The sequence below is a fragment of the Hydractinia symbiolongicarpus genome, chromosome 11, assembly GCF_029227915.1.
Source record: "Hydractinia symbiolongicarpus strain clone_291-10 chromosome 11, HSymV2.1, whole genome shotgun sequence".
NCBI lineage: Eukaryota > Metazoa > Cnidaria > Hydrozoa > Anthoathecata > Hydractiniidae > Hydractinia > Hydractinia symbiolongicarpus.
The window spans coordinates 10490686-10514655 of NC_079885.1; the positions used below are offsets into that span (position 1 = coordinate 10490686).

The 23970-nt window shown below is 34.9% G+C and overlaps 1 pseudogene; it reads left to right on the forward strand.

The window, feature by feature from the left end:
• The first annotated feature begins 10620 nt into the window (after positions 1-10620).
• LOC130614493 (glycine amidinotransferase, mitochondrial-like) lies at positions 10621-23292 on the forward strand (annotated as a pseudogene).
• The last annotated feature ends 678 nt before the right edge of the window (positions 23293-23970 follow it).

The following is a 23970-nucleotide window of genomic DNA, read 5'->3' on the forward strand; positions in this document are numbered from 1 at the left end:
CAATTTCTGCCCATTCTGGGTTAAAGTTAAAGTTAAGGTAATCCACCAGTCCTTGTTAGGACTCTGTTCGAAGCTTGTTTTGATTTCAACAAATAAATGCAGGCCCTTGGCCTTACAACTGGGAAAGCCGATGTTTAACTACAGTTGCATGCTCTCTGACATCGGCCATATTTTTGTCTCAAGTAGGCTCATCGCTACGTAATAAAATGAGAGACATCATCACAATGAGATCAATATTGCACAATATATAATGAGTTTGCGGCAAAGATTAACATATATCCTAAAACTGGGAGGTCTATAGCCTGCTGGTGGTCTTAAGGTTGCCGACGAAAAAGCAAAACTAAATGCATTATTGTATACCCTAATATACCCTTTTACTTGAGATGAATTCCTGCTTGATAATTCACGTACTTCAGTAGAAAATTCTGCTAATGCAGAGACATTGTGACAACACTTAACATAGCTGTGATTATTAAATTTATTCCATAAAATTCACATACAATATTAAAAGGTTTGCTCTACGGCGGACATTTGCTCACTCATACAAAAAAATCTTTCACTGAAGGTATGTCTTGTAGTTAATATGGTTAAGAGTGGGATATTGACATCACAGGATCCTTTTATGTATCGAGAAAATGGTTAGTCCCCTGTACTTGATGAGCAAAACTACTGCACTATACCAATATGAACCCTATGTGGTCAACAGGAAATATGTCCAAGGGTAACGTCTTAGAATAATCCAAAGTACCCGATCGTTAAAATTTCAATGAATGACAATGTACGTAATTATGGCTATCATGTCCACGCTGATTCTGCTCACGCATCTTGTTTCAGGTTTTGTGATATTGTTGTGCTATAATAAATACTGCAAGGCTATAATTAGCATAAGTTAACCCACCCTTCTACAACTAGAAATTAAAAAAAAGGTTGCGAAGCATTAAGCAAGTTGCAAGCAAAATTGAAACCAGCCAATAGTTGTCCCTAGTGCTTCTTGTTTCTCTTTGATACAATACGGCGAGGTGCTAACATCTTCATGCTGCTGATATATGGGAATGCCACAAAACTGATATCATAGACGTAGAAACAATTCTGGGGACGAGGTTGTGAATAAAATCACCGCGGAACAACAAAATTTCGTTGCGCTAAAGTAGTGATTTTTTGGCGAAAATTCAACATGCGCGGAATATTTCTTTTCAGAAGGTGCGAGAAAATTAGATCGCGCGAAACTAAACAAAAACGGTTACTGAGAAATTTATTTCCATATTGTCAGTATTGGTAACGTAAATTCAAAATTGATGAAGCTGTTAGCGTCAATAATTCATGCAAAGTTATACTTTATAAAGTTAAAACCCTTATTCTAAAGGATATGCAATACATTGAGTTGTACAACCCGTAGTGTGCGAAAATGTCACGAATTAAAGGGATGCGCGTCGTAAGGTCGCCATATCAACCGGAAGTTAATACTCGTGTCGAAGGTAATGTTATAGAGATTTTCGCGTTAACGATTTCGGAGATGAGAAGACGAACGAAGCAGCTTGTGGTGTTCCTTTCATGTAAAAATACCGGCACTAGTTATGAAAATCAATTTCTTGAAGCCACGGAATCTGTTGCAATGAATTTAAAAAACTTACGGGAAACAATAAAAACAAACAATCTACAGAAACGAAAACAATTTATTAACTTTATCAAGATTTATAGAACAGCTTCACATTTTTGACAAAAAAACAATTACAACGCAGTTTGAGATTTCGCTTTCTTCTTTTTATCTCACATATTGAAAGATAACATCTCTCACCCAATTGTACACAGTCTAAAAGGAAAAAGAAAATTTTTTTGTAGTAAAGTTTCTAAATACATTAAAATCCAGTGCCTTTGAGGGGCAATACTTAGAGTTAACCTTCTAAACTGCAAATATATATCATTTGTTGGGACAGAGTTCTCAAAAGGTGTTTATTAGATACAATATGCTTGATATTATAAATGAAGTCATGCACCTCTGTTTACTTTCAGGGTTGTCTTCTTTTGGGGATTGGTAGTTCAGTTGGCAGAGTGTTTACTGCATATTCATATGGGTTTAATCCCACATAACAGTTGCGGTTTGTTGAACAGAAATTTAAAATTTAAATCTAGAACTGCCTTTGTTGTCCTGGAAAAAAATTGACAGGGTAAATTTATTAGAATTAATAAGGCTAACCACATAAAATATAGATCACCACTTTTTTAGGCCAAGACAACAAAATTGAAAGCACTGCTTTTTATTTGGAAAGCACAAATTGTATAAATTTAAAATTTTGCTTAAGCTTGCCCTCATACTTATGGCTTTTCTGACCAGTTGACAAATTCATAACAATCAAATCCTTATTTTTCCTTTTAGCCAGGTGAACATAAATATAAATATATGATATTAAAGTCATTTAGGCGCCAAATAAAAGATTGCTTAGTCCATCAGTGAGTAAAAACTAAAAAATTAGGCAATTTTAGTAATCCTTAAATGAAAAGTTCCAACCATACCAACAAAGGTGCTGGCAGTTTCCGAATCTGGTCAAATCTTTCTAAAAGTGTTTTTTTTAAGGATTTGATTGACGCAAGGTCAAGAGAAATTAAATCACAGTTTTCAGTCCTAGACGTAATCAAAAACACATGCAGAAAAATGTCATTATATATATATATATTATATGTTATTTTTTCAACCAACATTTATCAAATCAGGCAGGGGAAACTATACATGTCTTGCATAATCCTTAAATTAAGGTGCAACACAAAATTTTTCATAAGACTAACACAAATACAAAAATATGTCCTTAACTTCATCCTGGGACTTAATTCACTTCTTTGGTAAGGCAAACCAGGTCAAGCGTATTTTGCAATCACACCATTTTGAAAACTATGCCGAAAGACGTCTTTCATTATAAAATAGCACGATCGGATAAAAAGAGGATAAAAGAAAATTCTGTGTTTAATGAAGAAAATGATTGTCAAATGGCTTATAGTATATATAAAAGTAAAATGAAAATTTTTACATTAATTTTCTATAATTTAAAAAAAACAAAATTTTCAAATGCATGTTTGCAGTGGACAAGAAACTGTAATTTAATTTTCCTTGGACTAATATTACGAGAAAAGTGTCAAACAGTTCTGAAAACGCACACAAATTTTAAAGGACAGGTGCGGCTTTGGCTTCCTTGGAGCTCTGTTAAAATTAGAGTTTCGCACATCGCAGGAACCTGAGGCTACCATATTATTTTCTGGTAAAGAATTATTTCTAGCTAGTCGATAAGGCCCGTGGAGAGATCCACTTAGGCAGATGTGTATGGTACACCAAAGTCACATTAATACAGTTATCTTAAGATAACAAATGTTATCTTAAGATAACTCTATTAATGTAACTTTGGAATGCGTGCATATTCACATTAATGTCCTGAATGTAAGATAATTCGAGTAATCTATAATATTTTTTCCCTCGCTTAAAATTTTTTTTCTGGCTGCCTTGAAATAGTTTTTTGTTCGCCTCCCCTTTAATAACAAATACTCGAACATACATCAAATATTGTTAGACGAGATATTTTCCTATAAGTAATGGAAAAAAGTATAATTTTGACTAAGAAATATTAATAAATTATTATAGAGTACACAATGAAAAGGAAAACAAAGGGCCGAAAGAGAAGAAAACAAAAAGTAAAAAAGCATGATTTACAGCAAGACTAAGTAATGTAAGTATTCAAACATTTAATTGAAGTTACTAATGACGATTCGAAAACGTTATGTAACAACGTAAATTCGATTTTGTTCTAAATATTTCTGTCGGTGTGAATAAAAATATTCCAGAGGGGTACAACTACATTCCATCAATGCAACAAATGAACATTAGCTGCTGGATGATTTCCATTCATTTCAAAGAATCTTTTGAGTTTTATTTAAGGTATATATATCCTTATCTGGTTAAAATGATGGATGAACTGAACAATTAACTACCTAGAGGACATAAATTAATGCTGATATAAAAAAATGCGTCAATAATATTTGCAATGTAGTTTGCGTATTAGACCAAAAGCAAAATTAAATGTCGCAAATTTAAATGTCGCAAAATTAAATGTCCCAAAATTAAATGTCGCAAAATTAAATGTCGCAAAATTAAGTGTCGCAAAATTAAATGTCGCAAAAGATCAGGTGGGTACCTAAATCGCAAACATTAATGTCGGAAAATGTTGGGATCCCGACAAAAAATTAGATAGTCATAGCGGAAGAAACATATTTGAAATATTAGATGACAGGTCGAATTTCTCAAAACCGTGAAAACAATAAACATGTCCATATAATTCCACACATTTATGTCGCAAAATTTATTCTTTTTTAACATTTATGACACATTCTTTTATACAAGCATTTAAGTGCTTTAAAAAGCAATAATCGGGAAAAAGGAAATTTAAAAAAAAAAATAAAAAAAATAAATAAAAAAAAAAGTAAAAAATTGTTCAGTTGCATCCACATTATAAGTATCTTGGTACTGTTTTGGATCCATCTTTGAACATGAACGAAAACTTCAACACGATTTACAAAAGAGCTTCGAACAAGCTACGTTTGTTAAGTTCACTCAAAATGGGTCTTACTGCGGATGCTGTTAGAAAGATCTACACAGCTATTATTTTACCAGGATTATCCTATTGCAGTAACGTTCAGCTCAAATTCAGTGATACTCAAATAAAAAGACTCGAATCCATTGACAATCGTGCTAGAATTCTGACTCAACAAAATGTTCCTGAGATCAGAAAAGAAATTGAAAAACGAGCTGTGCTGTTTGTTAAAAAATGTTTGGATGGTAATGTCTGTGATAACTTTCAAGACTACTTCACTGTGAAGCGTCATCAAAGAACAACAAGAAACAACGGTTTTCTTTTATTTATACCTAAAGTGAAATTAGAATTTGCAAAGGGAAGCTTCTTTTCAATGGGTGTGAGTTTATTCAACTCTTTACCCATTGGAATTAGGCAATGTGAAATTTTTGAGGAATTTAAAGCTTTGTGTCAAGCACATTTTGTTTGATAAGTGTATTTGTGAGTGTATTTGTGAGTGTGTTTTCCATACAGCCTGGTTTAGCTTTTGACACAATCTTTTTGAGTTTTGTGTTAACATTCTTTTTCAACTGAGGACTCTATAGTGCACCGTTTTGTGACAGTTTCTTAGTTTGTTTCCCTGTTTTTCTCGATATAGTCTTTCTCTCTTTTTATCTCTCATTTTATTCCGTACAAATATACATAATCTTCACATTACATATTTACTTTTTATCTATTGTATATAACCATTTTAAATGAATATTAATATTTTTAACATTTTATTTTCAGGACGCATATTTATAACAGTGTTTTATATACTGACATGCAAATCCTGTATAAACATTCGTTAAATAAATAAATAAATTAAGGGCCGTCGACAAAATATTTCTGTCACGAAAAAACGGACTTTGTTCATTTAGGTCCAGACTCCCCCCCCCATATGTCAAAATGTACCACTAAAAAATATTCATAGAACACTTTTTATTGAAACATTTTATCGCTGGCGGGTGGTTTTTCGCTCAATCCTTCACTACTACCATACAGGGTGCAACATTGAGGACATAAACGTCGAAAAGCTAGTGTTAGACGACCCCATCTTAGCAAACAATGGAAAAACCACGAAATATGCGACTGGATATCTTACCCAGAACAAAAATCACCACTATTAATAAAGACACCCATAAACATATTCTCTCATTGAGTCTTGGAGTATAACAAGGGTTCCTCGTTAACCCTGTCTTTTGATTTGGAAAATTCCGTAGAGTGATTGATAAGGTATATGGTGATATGGAAAAAGGTGGAAAAGCTAACTTTTAACAGCTTCGATTCTGAATTAGTTAAAAATGTCTGAGAAGCTTGAGCAATGGAAAGACATTATACGTACCAATTCACAAGAAGGAGGTGCCACATAATCTTTGCCAGTGCAGCGCGATCCTTTTTGACAGAACGTTTAACAACGACTGAGTAATGGACTAACCTTACACAATACTTAAAGCTGATGGAACTGGAAATACCTTCTCCTCAGTTAATATATTGTATGGTAGCTTTCACACCCTAAAACATTTTAATAAATCAGCAAAGGCATAAGTATTGTCAAGAAGGCTGTTATTGACATCTTACTAGGCCGACCAGGGCAGGTAAAACAAGAGCTAGCCATATCCGGTCGGTATAAAAAGCATAGCCTGTGATTATTAACGTAGTCATATACTGCTCTCCTTAAAAACCTTTCAGAAGAAGCAACTATTTCTGTGGTGTCCTTACCAGACGCTGGACATTAAGCTTATTTATGAAGAAACATATATGACTGAGTAACGGCAGAATGTCAAGCCCCAGCTCAACAAAACAAAAAGTACATGCTTGTTTGTGAAACTTGAACATCCGAGAAGTGATAGTATTCTAGAGTGAGGCTATAATGGCTGGTATGCTCAGAGAGATTTTTGGGGATAAAAAAAGTTAAAAATGTGGCAATACCCGCAATTTTTCCAGCCACCAGATCCGAATTGGTAGGGGGCCATCCTATGTCACCCCCCCTTCCTTGGATGGGACAAAAATTATTTGTTAATTTAGATGTCGCTTGAAGATAACACATTGCTTTAAAACATCAAAGGCTGTAGAGCTTATACAATAGCTAGTAAGGAAAACTGTAGAAAAACTGTAGGATAAGGTTAAGACATTCGTGAGCTAAACGATGATCGGTAGCCACTAAAGAAAAAGACGGAGCCTTTGCGGTCCTTTGGGATGAACTCGATGGTAGAGATGGCCCACGTCTGCGCTAGGAAATTGAACAACTGTATCCGCACCACGTACCCCACCGAGTTCTTATCTATACAGTGGTATGTCTAGTGGATAACAACAATCCTCACAAGCACAAAAGAGGCGAGAGACACAATCACGACATGGTCAAATGTCGGCGGAAAGAACTCACGAAGAGACTAAATGCCCTAAGAGCGTGGTACCCCTATATTATAGTAAGAGAACTAGAATGTGACGATACTTTGACCGCAACCACTCAACACTACCTGATGAAGATACGCGTAAGCGTTTCGAAGAGATGTTTAACATCAATATGGCATGAGACGGCAAACGCCACTTTTGCTAATTTGTAAGTCTGATGCCTTACAAAGGCAATAGCATTCGATGAACCTCGTCACTGTTGCACTTATTTTTGAGGTATCTTTACATCCTCTGGAACAATTCTTCAATGACAAAACTACACCAAAATCAGGCTCCACAGGGTAGTATAGGACACATTTGATAAGTTCTATGATAATACGATCCAGTCATACATTTTCTCACTACAAAAGGCAATTTAATTGTTTATTGCCGAATCCAATGATGTTTTGGTTGATGCCTGGATTTGCGCTGCCTGTAATTGCACAATAGCTTTATATTTCCCTCATTTTTCAACGTCATCATGTCCTGATAGTCTACCGAAAATAAAGTTAAAGCAGAAGAAAGCTTATGCATTGAAGGCTGTTCCTTTATTCTGGTAGCATGCATGTGTTTGTTTAAAACCCTGTATCGCTACATGCGCTTTGTTTGTTCTAAATTCTAATTTTGGTATCAGGGACGTTTATGCAATTCTTGTTTTATTGTGTAATCATCGAACAAGATGACACCTGTCGTATCCACTGGCCAATTTAAGTGCCTTTTTTGCTCCTCCCTTTGCACGCAGTAAAAATGGATAAATTGTCAGGTGTGTCACATCGCAGAGCCGAGATTTCGGTAGGTTTTGTGTTCGCCCCGGACTGATCTCTGCTCTTTGAGCCTTCGGTCTCTGAGGATCGCGCAAACTTATACCATACGTCAGGGCCAATCGCAGGTAGGGCTAAAGCTTCCGCTCCTCAAAGATATACAGCTCTGGATTGTGAAGTAATGTGTACAGTAGAGGCTGTGACTGAAGACTTTACAGTGTTGATGTTCTGCTTAAGATCTTCGTCCTTCTTCTTTTTTGGTGCCGCTAACTTGTGACCTTGGGCTACTCCCTCTGGACGATTATTATACGCTCTTTTTTCTCGCGCATTTATTTTCTAGACGAAACCCTCTAAAAATTCTTGCTAGCCTTACAGGGTTCATATATTTGCTCGTTGCCGTTAGAAAACTAATTTATTAAATCAATGTGATAATGCTCATCTGAGAGTTGGCGAAAGCTCGCTTGCAAAAAAATAAAATATATGAATTGTGGAGTTTTCATTTTATTTAACATCAATCATTTAGATAGCTTCAGCAGACAATTCCCCATCTTCTTGTTCTTTCTCTGGCTCTTTAGGATTTTGTTTATATACATGGACAATCTTGCATGATTGAACGTATGTCCTAGCAGCATCGCGCGTGCAAAAGTGCAGTAGACAAGACCCCTAAGTATGCCATTAAATCCTTAACGAATGGGTCTTGTTAAAAATCTTGCTTCAGGGCATCCACACCGTCGAGTTGAACAAAATTGTTCACATTCATTTTGAGTAGAGCTTATCGACGGATGCCTCTTTAGAACTCATTGCTTCTACAGGAGTATCGACTACATCAAAGACTTGTGCGGGTTCACTCATGTTTATTGTAACCTTTCGGTATTTAATAAAGCACCATTAATATCTATTGGCGCTAGAAATCATCAGAGAATTCTTTCAACACAAATTTTATATATGTAGATACTTCTTACTGATCAAACTAACTTTTACAATAATAAGACAATTATATACAAAATTATTACAATAAGTTAATAAAGGGTTTTCATGTCTAGTGAGGTCTTCTTAACAAATGAGTGATTAAGGGTTTCCGCGCAGCGTGTTCTCCTCCGCCTTGCTGCCGTAAATGTATAGCAACTTTCGACGCGTCTCTTTGCGTACATTGTGTGTTGCCGAAGCAACAATGTCACAAAACCTAAAGCAAGAATGCGTGAGCAAAATCCGCGTGTACATAATCGTCAGGACTACGTGCATTGTCATTTAATAGAAGTTTATTGATGTAACACATTTGATTATTCTGAAACGTAAAGGTTACCCTCGGACATGTTTTTGTTGCTCACATAGGGTTGGTATTGGTATAGTGTAGTCGTTTGACTACTTCCTCAAGTGATGAAGATGCACCATTTTCTCGATACAAGTGATGACAATGTGCCACTCTTTGCCATAATTAATCCAAGACATACCTTCAGTGAACTGTGCTTCAATGCGCTCTTGTAGCGTCTTTGTATTGCAGCCTAGATACTCTTGAGAATTTAGTTTCTTGTCATGCCTAATGGCCTGGTATGACCTAACACGAACGCCATGCGCAAGGTGTTTTATAGGATTACAAATAGGGCACTAATATTTTATCTTACCACAAGGACAAAAACTACTTCTTTCATGCTCAGCCCTAAATAAAGTTTCTCGCAGGAGAAAAAAGCACAACCGCTATGCTCCCTGCAGGTATTTTTCTACTTACCGCAAGGACACAGTTAACCGCCACTATGGTCCTACACCTACATTGTCTACAGGGCACTTCAGACGTTTCTCTCACGCTCTTTTAATTTCAAGACATTCAGCACATTGCCACTACTGCGTTTGCTCACCCTAAAATTACCTAGAGAGCATTGTCCTTCCATGTCCTTTTGTGATTGGCTACAGGTTAGAAACAAAACTTTGAACATCTATTTTCGAAACAAAACCCACGTATGGGAATCTCTCAAGAACTTTGATTTTTGTTGTTGTTGTTGTTGTTGTTTATGCGCAATTTTCCTCGAGAGGTTTTTTGATTCAACTTCGAGTATCCCACACAAAGCCTTTGGTTTTCCATATCCATGATAGTATAGTATTAGTATCAAGGTAAGAACTTCCAGGGGTCGTTCCTACGCAGACATTTGGCACAAATTTTTGACTGACATTTGGCACAATTTTACCGGCATGGCACAAGTGGTAAAAGCTGGGACGAGACAGCTCGGCTCACAATACTAATGCACTCGTTCGCGCATAACATATATTACTACTGCTCCACCACGAATATAGTATACTTTAAAGTTAGTATATACTCTTTTAATGTTATCTCTTCTTACACAATTCTATATGCATGTCAAAATTTATACAAAAAATCTCACTTATTCAACGAGGTGTGCACATATTTGAACAGTTTGTTTGAATAGCAGAGTTTTGTACTGGTGGAGCAAATTTGATCTTGTATATACTGCGTCATTAATGATTTCTATTGCTTTATAATTGATTACTTGCGTCATAATTATGTTGAATTGCATATTTAAATGCTAAAAAATTCACACGGTTTCGTTTTTGTTCTTAAATTGCAAAGGGGTCCTGTGCAAATACCGTCCTCTAAAACTTTACGTTTGTTATGGAACGCTGGAAGGCCTCGCTTTATTTTTAAAAAAACTAAAAAAAATTCATATTACCAATAACACGAAATTTTATTAAGGCGCGGCTCCTACTAAATCAAAATTGCCCAGAGTGATTGATCTGTAAGATTGTGCAGCAATTCTCACTGTAGGAATAAACAGATTAGGATAATAAGCGTTGTAATTATAGAAAATTTGAGCTTATGTAAAATTAATTATTTGATGCAATGCAAAGGATGAGAATTGTAAATTGTTCATTTCAACTGTGGCAGTGTTGTGTACGGATCGAAAAATTGTGTAGTGTCTCTCAAAATATATCTACCTTTAGAAACAAATCACAATATGATGCATAGAGCTTTATCTAAATGTTATTCCTTTGCACTTCGATCAAACATCAGGGTAAGGTTACGTTTTTATGAATCATTTAATGTAGTCATACTAAATCATCTTCTCAAGTACTTCATAGATGATGGAAATTCATGGAAATAAAACCCACTCGATCCATCATCTTTGCAGCACTTGGGAAGCTAATGCCCAGCTTTACTTACAGTACTATCACTTATCATATGGTTAAGTTCTTCTCGCACCGTGATTGGCTAATCTACACGAAATATTTGCTATATCGTATGCACCCATGTTTCGATGACATGGTCAAATCATACTTTTAATAAAAAGAACTCTCGATATTACGAAGCGCCTTAATATATTATCTCGATTAAATTAACAAACTGAATTATGTCACTCATTCTTAAGGATACTATAGTCCCTTTATTTGTACGTTCAAAAGCCATGTTTCCTTAATCTATATAATAATACGCCAGTTCCGTGTCTCTGTGACAGGCAAAGTGGATGTATTGTTTTTACTAAAGAAACAGCTGCGGTAACATGTCACTTTTGCTAAACTTTTTTTTTTATTCTGTCTTTTGTGTGCTTTTTCAAATTGATTCAAAAATTTTTGTTTAAAAAAGTCACGGTTAATTTATTTTATTGTTCTCATTAAAAACCTTTGTGTAAATGATGTAAACTTTATGACACAAAGGTCACGGGTAATTAATTTTTATCATTCCCTTAAGCACGTGTCTACTGTTAAACTGTTAAATGAAAAAGATATTGGTTTTATTTATTCCCGCTTGAATGGAATTAATAACAAAACGTTTTGACGAAAAAAACAATGAATTTTATGGTTAATTTCGCTCACTATTTCGTTGTTTTTTTATTCGGTATCTATAGTGGATTTTTCCACGGGACTAAATACTAGTCTCTTTAATAATAACCGTATTCCGTCTGTCTGTCTCTGCGCAGACCCCTCCGCTGAGTTAGAAAATCATGCTGCAGAAACACGAATATCAAATGCGATATATTTTTTATCCACTTTGTTGCATTGGGTAAATATAATGGACGGGCGAACCTGTGGATTTTTCCACGGGCAACGACTAGTCTTTATAATAATAGCCGTATTCCGTCTGTCTGTTTCTGCGCGGACCCCCCGCTAAGTTAGAAAATGATGTTACGGAAAATATCAAAGGCGATATATTTTTATCCACTTTGTTGCGACGGGTAAATATAAAGGACGGGAGAACCCGTGGATTTTTCCACGGGCAACGACTAGTATAATAATAATAGAATAAATGCGCTCAAAAATATTGAAATATGTAACAAGAACATAAAAACACTCAAAAATATTGCCGAAATTTTTTCTCGGCACTGTGCGATAACTAGTAGTTTTCGAAAATTTACGTTTGAAGATATACAGGTTAATGGACCTGGAAATAATGTAACAATGATAATGGTTTTTTTCTGAACATTAATATTTTAACCAGAGCTGCTCCTCACAACTTGATAATATTTGAGATTACATATAAGATTACATATAAGCTATTTTGATGGATCATGTTGTGTGGTACACATAAGTACAAAAGTACGGAGCGTCATATCTGTCAAAAAAAGCACCACTACTTTCACGGTTTCTTTATGACGTCCTGCGGATCTGTAGGACGTCCTACGGGTGTCTAGGACGTCCTGCAAATTTCTAGCACGTCCTAAAAATCTGTAGGACGTCCTGCAGCCCTCTAGGACCTCCTAAATACCTCCAGGACGTCCTAAATACCTCTAGGACGTCCTGAAGATCTCTAGGACGTCCTACGGGTCTCTAGGACGTCCTAAATACCTCTAGGACGTCCTGTAGACCTCTAGGACGTCCTTAAGATCTCTAGGACGTCCTGTCAGGTGGAACCAGGTTTAAAGTATACCATTTTAGTGCATTTTGTCTGTTATGTCGACATTGAATGTGGATTGGTCCGAACGATGTCTGGCACATTGACGGGAACGATAAATTGAAACCCTTCGGGTTTTGTATCCACGGTGGAATCGACGGTTTCAGTCGTAAAATTATTTGGCTAGCTGTTTTAGACACAAACAAGAACCCATTTATCATAGCTCACTATTATACTAGTGCAGTGAAGACTTTATGTGCCGTGCCAAAATTAATTAGAGGGGATAGGGGACAGAAAATGTGAATGTATGTGGCATCCAACGACTCCTTCGAAGAAATCATCATGATTCATGGAGTGGTTGGATCAGTTTCAAGCACGGACAATATGTATCAAATCAACGAATAGAGCAGTGGTGGTCATATTTGAAAAGAAATACCACTCAGTCTTGGATAGATTATTTTAAAGACCTGCGAGACCAGGGACTATATGACGACAGCAATAACATTGATTTTGAAGCATTGAAGTTTTGTTACAACGGTCTCATTCAGTTACATTTAGATCAAGTTAAACATACTTAGAATCACCACAAGATAAGAAGTACAAAATATTCAGAAAGCCCATCTGGAAGACCTGACTTAATGTTTTTTCTACCACACAACTACAATGCCATAGATTGTGCATTCGTATTCAATGCAGACGAGCTCGAATTGGCTGAATCCATGTATTCAAAAAAACCTCGAGCTATTCCTTGTCAGAATGAGTTTATAGAACTATCAAATATTTTGATGGAAGAGCAGAATTTGCAGCATCCGCGTTCACGCGAAGAGGCTGAACATATTCATTTATACCTTGTATCGACAATAGAAATGTTGTAATTTTAAATTTTATTTATAAAATTTGTGTGAAATAGAAATGAAAAATACGTACAATTTATATCTTAAAAAACTGTATTTCAGTAGTAAAAAGAACAAAAACAAAATGATACAATATAAATCACGTCAGAACTTAACAAACATATATTTAACAAAACACAACTGAGTCTTATTAAACCACGTAACCTTATTGTGTACTTTTGAATCTTGTCGGTGATGACTCAACCACAAGAAATATCACAAGTTAAAGAGGTCATAGCCAAAAAAGGAAAGCAAATGTTGAAAAATTTCTTCGAAACCAACAAGAATAATCTATCGTTATAAAATCATACACATTCAAAAATAAAACAAAAATAGAATATACTTCCAAAAATACGCTGTTTCATTTTGCTAAAACTATTTCCTTTCAAAATAAGGTAAAAATACTACACAATGTGTCAAGCAAATATTTAAACCTATGTATGAAAATTTAAACAAATAAATGTTAAAGACTAAAAAATAACATACTCTTTTCCGTAAGTTAACAAAAAGATTCGTAAAAGACTAAAAAGATATTGTCTAAATAAGAAGAAAAAGTGTGTTCACATAAACAGAGTGTATCCAAAAAGTATGAAATTCAAAATCAATCAAGAATACTTAAACCATCATACACAGACCAATGGCCATTGCTGTTGAAATGGACATTCAAACTGGTTTGAAATTGCGTAAATGATTGAAATTGACGTGGTAGGATTAAAATTTTGAAGCATGTTTTCGCTAGAGGATACAAGCATTTTGGATTCTGATCAACAAATTCAACTTTTATTGAAGACGTAGGTAACAAACTTGACGATCCTGTTATAAATCTAACCAATAAAAGCAACTCTGATTTTGTACAACTTCTAATATAGCAATTAAGATATGTGCTGATTATTCGGTCCTGTGGGCATGTTTCATTAAAAAAAATCTGTTCAATTAGTGATTCTGCAGTTGGAGTACAAGTTGAATAAAGTGAATCAATCATACTTTCACTCAATTTCTGCAAAAATGACCCCATACCTTCAACAATATATTTCATTGGTAGATATGGTCTGTTTATCAAAGCAGTTTTTGCAGCTTTCAAACATAATGCCAATACGTTATTTGGTTTTGGCTTATCGAAAACGTTATAACTGTAAATGACGTCGACTAAAGGTTGATTACTTGTCTCTTCTTCTTTGGAAAATCGCAATATTGTTTCTGTCTCATATGGTGTGACAAAATTGAGAAAGGAACATAGTAATTGTTGTTTATCAACACGATCAAACAAAAGTTTTTTCACAGTGCTTTTACACAGTTGCAAAGGGAAAATAGCATACTGAATGAAAGCATGGTTTACAATACTTCCAATTATTTCCAACTCCTCTTCATCAACACAGTCATCAAGTGGTACTTTTTTCATAACACCGTCCATTTTCTCAAAAAGTTTTTTATAAAACTCAGCATAACAATCCTTTGTAACACCATCTCCATAAGCTTCCTCGCCACTAAATCTAAATGCAGCTTTATGTGAAATAGTTCCACGCTTTTTGTAAATATCAATTAACTCTTGGTACACATTATCTCTGGAAATATCAAAATACAAAGTAGAGTTATTTAGCTTTGATAGTTCATTTGCACGAAAGTCTTGCAGGCTATCAAACTCTTTTTTAGATTCACCAGATTTGTATTCCAACAACATTTCTGACTGAAGATTCCTATTTTCAACAAGATTATCATTCACATAATTCTTTTGTTCAGCAACAGTTGGTGAAACAACATCGTCATCATCTGATACAGTCATTGTAGCATAACCACGAAACCCAACTGTTCCACCTGGTGTCATAGGTGTTGGTGTTTCCTCTTCATTAACATTAAATATGCCAGAGAATACTTTTTCATCTGGAGAAACTTTGTGTCGATCAAAATTGATTAGGGTAAAATGTTCTGGCTGCAAAGATAGTCCTCCAACCCAATCATACACCTGAGTACATTTAGCAGTATCATGAAATAGACGTGCTTTATTTCCTATAACAGGATGGCGTATGGATATTGTGACATGTGCCTCACTAAGATCAGGTTCTGGCATGACTCGATTCTTTCTTATGTTCATAATATCAATTAACCGACGTTCTTTTACTGCTACAGTATCTTCTATTTCTTCAGTTTCATTTAACAATGATTGTGGTTGTTTATTTTCGTTTTTAACATCACTTTTTTTTTTATCGGCCTCTAGTGACGCATTATAAGCTTCATCAATTTCATCTCTCAATCTTTTGCGTTCTACGGATGAACCTAACAGAATAGGACGGTTATTATCTTCATCACCAACTAAATTAATATTAGCAACTTTATGAGTATTGAAAGGACTTTCAAATAAAACATCGTCGTCTTGGTCATCCTCAAAGATACTGCTCTAGAGGCCCGTAGGACGTCCTAGAGTCCCGTAGGTCATCCTAGACACACTGTAGGACATCCTAGAGCCCCGTAGGACGTCCTAGAGTCCCGTAGGTCATCCTAGACACCCTGTAGGACGTCCTAGAGGACTGCAGGACGTCCTAGAGATTTTTAGGACGTGCTAGAAGTTTGCAGGACGTCCTAGACACCCGTAGGACGTCCTACAGCTCCGCAGGACGTCATAAAGAAACTGTGAAAGTAGTGGTGCGATTTTTGGCAGATATGACGCTCCGTACAAAAGTATAAAAATATAATACCTACTTCCTTAACAAACAAATAATACCTAGTGTGAAGTGACAGGGTAATGAGAAGTGCGTAAGATTTGTTCAAGTTAACTTAAAAACGCAAACTAAGTTTTTTTAATAAACAGCTAAAAAAAGGAGGATAAGAGCAGGAAGAGAGAAAAAGCAATATTTGTTTATCAAGAAGACGTCTAAACGTTGGATTTGTTCTAAAGAGCAGAACTTCCAGGCATTCCGTCATCCAATTCAGTTTAATTTAAAAATGCACTCCACTTAAAATGTCAAAATAGTGCTATAAAGCGAGGACGACACGATTTTTTTTCATGCGCATGCAAAGGGACTTGTTTCATTTCATGCTCCTGAACATGTTGCGCATGTAGCTACCACAAAAACTAACAAACCTTTTTTACAAACGAAACAAGGAAAGATAGAATCACGTAACGGCTTTGTCGACCGAGAAGATGTATCTGAAACGTGATAGCGGGCTCTTTGTGCGAAAACGTACCATCTAAAAGTTGGTTGCCATTAAGAATACGATAGCCCCTTAGAATTGAAATTATCAAAATTTTTTTATTTTTTTTTACGGATGTAACTTCTATGCTAAGTTTCTAGTAAGTTTAAGAAAAATTATTCTATAAAAATGTTATTTTGATGGGATAAAACAGAAAAAATTTCTTTATAACATTATCTTGCCCCGAATATGAGTCACGAATTTTTTTTTTTTTAAACACACACACTCTGTATGAAAATTAAAGACTTTAAGTCAAAGACTTTTAGTCAAAGCATGCTTCATTTTTATACTAAGCATGCTTTATTCTAGTGTGACCCCCCCCCTAAAGTATAATGTTATACTTTCTTTTTATATACTGTTCTTTTTAATATTTATTTTTTTATTGCCATCGTTTTTATTTGTACGTTTAGAAGCCATGTTTCACATTTATCAATACAAATTTTTAACTTACTTGTTTGTTTGAAAAAATTTTTCTCCGTTCCAGTTCTTTTTTTCACAAATTTATTTTCTTATATACTCGTAGAGAATTTATCAATGTTTTATAATATATAAAAATGTTTTTAAAAGGGGACATGTTAAGGAGATACTTTGAATATACTGAACATGTGTCAAAAGGGTCTACCATATCTTTAAATATCTTCGTAATATACCAAACAATTTTGCTACCAATATACGGCAAGAGTTTACGGTTTATATTATAAATGAGCGTAACTATTTTTAGCCACATGCTGAATGTAAACATTTTAAATGTGGGTGATGTTAATTGATTAATAGAAAATATGTGTCAAAAATGTGTTGTAACAACCTGCAGAGAATGGCAACACAATAAAACGTTTAAAAAAAATGTTGCTAGCACAAAATTTGTTTATGCAACAAAATTTGTTCCTGCAGCAAAATAGAATGGATCTGTGTTGCAGCAACAATTTTTTTGTACCTAAGAAATTGTTGCTTATGGGCCACAACGGGTCTTTTACATGCGAGTGCAATGTATCATGTTGCATTTCATACACAGGAAAAGAATACCTCGTAACGCCCTAGCTTAAGAAACGATATGAGTTACAATTAATTGGCATATTTTTTATTGAAGCCGCAAAGTTGCTAAAAAGACTTATGCTTGCCATTTTTAATGCTTTTTTATAGCAACAAGCGACTTTCCTTGAATTTTTCACAAGTTAATGACTTTTTAGTTAATTATTTCAGACTTCATCGTTTCGTCAATATTCAACTCCAGTGGTAAACTCTCACAATGACTGGGATCCTCTAGAAGAAGTTATTGTTGGTAGGGCAGACAATGCATGTATACCAGTACTTACACCAGAAGTAAAAGCTTGCACAGGTGAAACACAGTGGGACTACTTAAGAAAGCATGGCGGGCAAAAATACCCTCAGGAGTTAATCAATAAGATGAACGCGGAAGTCGAAATACTTTGTGATATTTTGCGTCAGGAGGGCGTTATTGTCAGACGCCCCGATATCGTCGATCATCAAAAAGTAAGAACCGTCATCGTTGCTTACATTGTCAGTCGCAGATTGTTTTTGTTTGTTTTGTTGTTGTTGTGTCAGGGTATCATTTACTGTCGTGTATTATTCTTTATAGGTATCTATCGTTGCCTGTTGTTTCTTTGTGTTTTTGTTTGTTGTCTGTTTGTATCGTCTGTTGTTGTTCATTTTTTTCTATGGAAATCTGAAGTTATCAGTTTATTTAGTTTGTTGTTACCGTTGTTATCTGTCTCTTGTTTCTGTTGTCGTGTTTCTGTTTAGATCATCTGTTGTCGTATATGTTTAAGTCTTCCGTAATTTTTTGTTTCTATCGTCGATCGCTGTCTGTTTTTATGTGTAAATCTTTTTTCTGTTGTTTTTTGTTGCTGTCTGCTGTTGCTTCCTATGATTTTCTTTGGCAGTGTGGATGTATGACAATTATAAATGCATGTTGCAGTTTATTCACCTCCATTGGCACCTGCTTTTGCCAGATGTTATATGCTGTTGTCGTCGCAGAGAAATACATAACAGATTGTTGTGCATTTTTAGGAATTTAGTACACCAGATTTTACTTCAATTGGATTGGAAGCAGCTATGCCTCGTGACTTTCTTTTAGCCGTCGGAAATGAATTAATTGAATCACCTATGGAGAAACCGTTTCTTTGAATATCGTGCATACCGAACATTAATAAAGGAATATTTTTCGAGAGGTGCTAAATGGACAGCGGCACCAAAAGCTACTATGTCAGACGAGCTGTATGATCCAGTAAATATAATGATTTATTTCTTTAATTTTCGATAGATTTTGTTTGCTTAATCACCTTAATACATGACACCATAATACATCCATAAATTTTGCAATATTAGGAATATCAAATAAAATCTACGAAGGACAGACACGAATTAGCAGCTCAGGGTAGATTTGTGACAACTGAATACGAGCCATGCTTCGATGCCGCTGATTTTATGAGAGTTGGAAAAGATATTTTCGTGCAAAGAAGCCAGGTATGGAAATTATTTAAGTTTAATTTTAGTCTTGAAAGGGAGCCATTAAAGTACCGGTCTAATGAAACGGTACGGAAATCATAGTTGTCTTGTCAATAGAACCGCCTTAACAAGGTACAAAAATGTTTTACAAACCATTTTGTATTAATACTTTGAATTTAGTTAGATTTGCTGATACCAACTATTAACGATTCCTTGTGAAACAAAAAGGATCAGGGATTCAGTAAAATGAAAATATTATGTTGCAAACGAAAACATGCTAAAGCAAAAACTGAAATGTGGACTGCGATTCCACATATTTTGTTGTCATAGAAATTTTTAACTCCCTCAAATTATGACTCGCCAGTCACTGTAAACTGTATAAATTAACTCGCCGGTTATAATTTGCTAATGAATATTAAATGTTCCGCTATTTTAAATTAGCAATTAGCAATTAGGAAAGGCCCCTTGGATCCACTTAGCAAGCAATGACTTCCTTAGTGGATTGTGGCTTCAATTTATAAACTAAAAATGCCAGTCAGAATAAACAACAACAATTTTTTCCGGATTAATACAAACCTTATTTTAGATGAGCACTATTTTGAAATGTTAAGCTGTTTAGATTCTTTCTTAAAACGCCCCAAATGTGTTTATTTTTTGGTATAGAATTTTTTTACGTGAAATTCTCAATATCTCATCCCTTTTTGCGATTGTGAGGAATAATTAAGTTTTTCCTCTGGTAATTCCTTATGACTTGGATAGGAATTTTTTTTAAAAAAACAGAATAAAAATACAGTTTTTTCTTGTGAAATCTATCAATTATATAAAATCTTTATAACATGAAAAATCGAGCAAGATTCGTGATTGATAATTTGCCGTCCAAAATTTCTTTAACACGACTCAATATTGCTATACAAACAGAAAGACCGACAAAATAGATAATAAGAACAGATTAAAAAGTTGTTTTATTGGATTTGCTTACTCTTCCAGCTTTTTTTAATCCCAATTATCCAGATTTTTATTCAAATCATTAGTTGGAGAAGGTGTTCACAAACTGATAATGGGTAAATTTCCATTTTTGAGGCCTGAAATATAGGCGCGTCACTAGGCTGGTGCGGTGCACCCGGTAAACTGCAAACATTTTACTTTGTCGACCAGCACGTCTAGTAACCAAGATCAAAGGTGCGCTAGCTGTGCTTTCTACAATATCCTCATTTTGGAGGAACGCGCTCTACGACTCGGAAAAAAAGGCCTGAAAAATCAGCAGCAAAAATAGCACCATTTAAGATTTGGGACCTAACCAAGTGAGATCAGAAGTACTAAAGCTCTGAACATTTAGAAGTGAGTGTAAGCTTTACCTCGTTTGCAGTGCGGTTACTTACATAGAAGCGGCTTTTCAATTGCTTCTGGTCATACGCGTCATTTTATTTCTTTTATTACATGTTTGTTTCAGGTGACAAATATGATGGGTATTGAATGGATGAGACGCCATCTTGGTGAAATGTATAACCTTCATGTTTTGTCCTTCTCGCCTCCAGGTAGCATGCATATTGACGCAACAATTAACACAGTTAGAGAAGGCTTAGTGATCGTTAACCCTGACAGGCCATGCAATGAGCTAGATATCTTTCAAAAAGCAGGCTGGAAAATAGTGGAAGCACCTAGAACTGCTAAACCTGACTCGCATATTTTGCGGATAAGTAGCCCTTGGATAAGTATAAATGTGTTATTGTTGGATGACAAAAGAGTAATCGTGGAGAGTTCGGAAGTACCAACACAAAAAGTATGTTTTCTACCTTTTTTAATAATTAGTCGTAAGCCAGTGGAAATTCTCAGGAATTAACCTGCCATTACTTTCCGTTAGCATCTTTGGGTATCATAATATAGACAGTAGTCGTGATTCGTGAAAGAATTCACGGGGTCGCCTGCCAGTAAATTATACACTCTGAAAGGAAACCAGAATAAAACTGCGCCCAATCATTTTGCACAAAATATGGCTTTTATTACAAAGACTAGCTGGGGGACCCGCGCCAAAACGCCGGGTTAAGCCACAAGTAACTGTGTGAGCCAGTGTTTAGCGCCACATGAGCGATTTAGAATAACGCACTTTATAAAGCCGTAAACTGTGCAGCACATCCCGATGGAGCACTTCAGAACAGGTATGCAGTATGGCGAAAATCGAGTGAAATGTGTGAATAGTGTTTAGGCTGTAACATATTTTTCGAAAAATAATTTTGTCACAACTTTAGCTAAAAAAAGAAAATCACAGTTTACAAACAGTTAGCCAATATTATTTATTTTGCGTTTCCTTGAATGTTCAAAACTTAATCTTGACAGCGGGCTGAGCTCTTAGTATATACAGTTCAACCGTGTGACCAATCCATAAAAGCGTAGTACCCTTTTTTAGAAAAACTTTATCACAGCTTCAGTTTAAATTAAATTATAGGAAACAGTCTGTTTTTTAACAGCAGGTGAATGGCTTAGTACAGGTAAACCGTGTTCCACATGCATAGCTATGGGTGTAACACCCTTTTTCCAAAAAAAACTTTATCACAACTTCAGTTTAAATAAAAACACAGGAAACGGCCGTCGTTACTCGTCCACCTAAAAAAATTTATTTTCTAGAATAATTTCTCATGTCAGTAATAAAAGGTGCAGCCACCTAACTGCATTAAGCGTAAGGATTACTAATTAAGAAATTTGTTTTGTCAAACTTCATTTTACTGCTTTCACTTTTTAGCCAGATGCAGCTAATAAAGAGCTAGCTAGATAGCCACAACTCCAACATAAAAATATACAATAATATAACAAACTGAATAAAAAAGTTAAAACGATAGGAATAAATAAGAATAGCTATACCTAGCTAGCTGGCTTCAGCAGTATACTGCCTCGAGATCTACGTTTGTAGCTAAAATCATAAAACTGATTGGTTTAAGGTTTTGCATGGTTAGAGAGCATAATGATATATTCATCTTAACATATAAAAACGCACAGACAATAAATATTCCTATAGATACAAAATATAGAGAAGAGGAGATCCGCAAACCTCATACCATAACTTTTCAATCAAAATGGCCCTCGTGAGCTTAATTAATTAGCTTAATCAGGCATATCTCTTGTTTCTTCATAAATGCGTGCTCTAAGTCCAGTTGGAAGATAGCTATCCGAACTTTCAAATGTATTTCCAGAAATAATATTCTTTTTAAAATGCTGCAAATAAGTACTTCCCCTATATTTCTATTTTTATTTATATTTATTTCTATTTTTATTTATAATTTAGTAATTGCCGCAAATAATCACGAGTTGTTCAATATTTCTGTTTCAAGGTTATTTACTTAGGAAAATAAAGAAGACTGCTGAAATTGCAGTCAACTTATCTCTTTCATATAGGGATAGGTAAACCTAAAGGGAGGGGGGTTTCCGCGAAGCGAATTAAACGGTGAATTCGCCGGCGAATTGTATCTGTGTGTGCATAGTTTTGTTTGTTATGATTTTGCTTCAAAAAATTTGCTTTGGCGTGAAGTTTCTAAACAGTTTCTAATCTTTAGCGGCGAAATATTTCCCTCTAAACTTTTAAACAATTAAAACGCAATATTCAGGGTTTATTCTAAAAAAAAATAATTATTGAATAGAAATTAACATGAGTGTTTACATTCAGTATTTTAAATTCATCTCATACTTTTTGTTTCTCGTGGAAATCAAAAAGATGTTTCGCTTCGTACAAAATAAAAAATTCGAATTTTGCGAGAATTAATGTTCGCCAACACCGAGTTGCGCAAAAACCCACGATTTTCAAAAAATTATTTCCATTAAGGTACCAATTGTATAATGATGTAAAGAAAATGCAAACGAGTAAGCCAATGATTTAGTACTACTTCTCTTTACAGATGTTTGAATCACTTGGTTTCACCTGCATTAAAGTAAATATGGAGCATGCTAATGTCCTAGGAGGAAGTTTTCACTGCTGGACATGCGATGTAAGAAGAACAGGAGAATTGAAGAGTTATTTTTAGATTCGTCATTATTTTTTGACTTATTTAACATACCAGTTAATTAAAGAAGATATGGAGTGAGAGATGAGTGTTTTTTTCATATGTCAAGGATTTTCTGTTTACAATTATAACATATGTAACATTTCTATGCCAGTGTAAGATAAATTGTGTCATTTATTTTGGTGTTTTTTTCTTTATCTCTTACATAACTTGGATACCATTGCAATTGCGACAGTTAAAAAATTTTTGTAGCCATAATGGTCATGAACTTCTAAAAAACTGTGGTTTTTTAATGGCGACCAAGCACGTAGTATTGTATGTTGCACTTAATATCCAGGTCTTGATTAAAATTAGCTTGTTTGCTGTTAACATAAGCCTTTTCCAATGCAAGAAAGGACTCCAATGAGGAAATAAAAGTGTGCCAAAGTAGGGACTTGAAATCGCCAAAAACAATGTCGACTCTAAGTGAGATTTCGGAGGTGACGAAAATTTAGGCTATAGCGTCTTCGTTTTTCTTTAATTTTTTGCACATCATACAGTTATGATATGTTGTGCAAAATATTTTACTTTCGACAGCATTTTCTGCTGCAGAGCATGCTACCCAAGAATCTTTCATAAAAAAATTCTTATTGTTGAAAAATATGAATGCTTTGTGCTTCCCATGTGCCAAATCTTTCTGAAAAAACATGCATTAGCATTTTGTGATTTAAACTCTCATTTTACAGATGCATGAACATATAAAAATGCGGTAAAACTCTATTATAAAGTTCAATGACATCTTCATGTGCACACATAACACCTTTTCACCATCTTTTAAATCTTTTTTCAAAGCATGTAATTTAACACCCTTGCAAT